Below are 2,138 nucleotides of genomic sequence, written 5' to 3'. Positions count from 1 at the left end.
TGTAGTTTTCATTATGTATTGAAGCTCAACAGCAAGAAAACGAAGATTCTCTCCACTGGGACAATTGATAGCACTGTGATAGATGGAGAAGAAATTGAGATCACTAACAACAATTTCAGCTTGCTTAGCTCCACAACCAAAATTCTTGGCATCAGCAGTTAGGAAATCAAAAGACAAATTGCATTGGGAAAGTGTGTTGTCAGGGATTTCTCCAGAGTGATGAAGCACAACAATGGCAGTCTAGAGACTCAGGTGTGCCGGATCAAGGCCATGTTCTTTGCAATTACTTGCTATGCATCAGAGAGCTGGACAATGACTAGAGACGACAGAAGAAAAATTGATATCTTTAAGTTGTGGTGCTGGAGAAGAGTACTGAACATATCATGGGTTACCAAAAGAACGAACAGATCTGTCCTGGTAAGGATGGAACCAAGTTGCTCCTTGGAGGCTAGGATTTTGAGGCTGACTCATTTACTTTGAGTATGTTGCCAGGAGGGACCAGTCCTTGGAGAAGGACATCATACTTGGAAGGCTGGAGAGACAGCATAGAAGAGAAAGACCCAGATGAGATGGATTGACATAGTAACTGGGGTAATAGGGGTAAGTGTGTCTGTCAGAGGCAGTGGGATTGGTTTAGGATAGGGCAGGGTTCAGAGCAAATGTGCATAGAGTCTTTATGAGTCATAGTTAACTTGACAGCACATAACAACAGCAAAAACCTTCAGAGAGTTGATGGTGGAATCTTAGTCTTCTCTCATGCATCTTTGGTGGCAAGTACCAAGAACCCTTTGCGGTCCTTGTCAGAATTCAGATACTAGTTCAAGGAAAAGGTTTTTGTTCTGTCAACTCTGAGGATAGGTTCTAGTCTTATTTCAACATCCATGGAATTATTGTTCTTTGGAGATCTCCTCCACTCCTCCCCTAGGGCTAGGGAATACTCAGAACAGGATCTTAAATCTAAACTGAATAATCTCAGATCTTGTTAGGGATACTTTTTACAAGTTCCTTCTCTTCTTGCTTTGAAAACCCTATGTACAGTAGAGCACACTTAGACTATCGCTTGGACTAGCAGACATGACAACTGAGACTGAGATCTTAGAAATGGAAATACAGAGAAGAAGGAACAGCTGTAAGCAGACACTAGTGATTGGAACATGGAACGTGAGAAGCATGAATGTGGGAAAATTGGACATTGTTAAGAAAGAAATGGAATGCATAAATATTGACATACTAGGTATTGGCAAAATGAGATGGATTGGCATGGGAAATTTTGAAACAGATGATTATATGATTTACTATGCCGGGGATGAAAAGGTGAGGAAAAATGGGGTTGGTTTCATAATAAAAAAAGTTATTTCTAGATCCATTCTGAAATACAATGTGGTGAGCGACAGAATATCCATACGCATACAAGGAAGTCCAATGAATACCACTATAATTCAAATATATGCACCAACAACTAGAGCCAAAGAGGAGGAAATAGAAGATTCCTACCAACTTTTACAGCCAGAAGTTGATCAAACATGCAATCAAGATGCATTGATAATAATGAGTGACTGGAATGCAAAAGTTGGGAACAGGGAAGAAGGATCAGTAGCTGGAAAAACACGGGCTCAGTGAGAGAAATGAGGCTGGAGATAGAATGATAGAGTTCTGCACATTCAATGATTTATTCATTGCAAATACCTTTTATAAGAAACATAAACGCAGGCTGTACACATGAATCTCACCTGATGGCATACATTGGAATAAAATAGATTACATTTGTGGAAAGACTCGGTAGAGAAGCTCAATATCAGCAGTGAAAACCAGGCCAGGTGCCGATTGTGGGACAGACAACCAACTACTCATATGCAAGTTCAAGCTGAAGTTGAGGAAAATTAAATCAAGTCCATGGGAACCAAAATTTAATCTTAAGTCTATCCCACTCCAATTTCAAAACCATCTCAGGAACAGGTTTGAGGCCTTGAGCATCAATGAGCGTAGACCAAATGAGCTCTGGGAGGATATCAAGAAAATCGTCCATGAAGAATACAAAAGATTATTACAAAGGCTGAAAAAGAAGAAAAGACCAAGATGGATGTCAGATGAGACTCTGAATATTGCATTAGAGCACCGAGAAGCCAAAGCTAAAGGAA

The sequence above is a fragment of the Elephantulus edwardii genome, unplaced genomic scaffold (genome assembly GCF_000299155.1).
Source record: "Elephantulus edwardii isolate Elephantulus edwardi_28Jun2011 unplaced genomic scaffold, EleEdw1.0 scaffold00036, whole genome shotgun sequence".
Taxonomy (NCBI): domain Eukaryota; kingdom Metazoa; phylum Chordata; class Mammalia; order Macroscelidea; family Macroscelididae; genus Elephantulus; species Elephantulus edwardii.
This window is presented reverse-complemented; position numbering follows the sequence as displayed.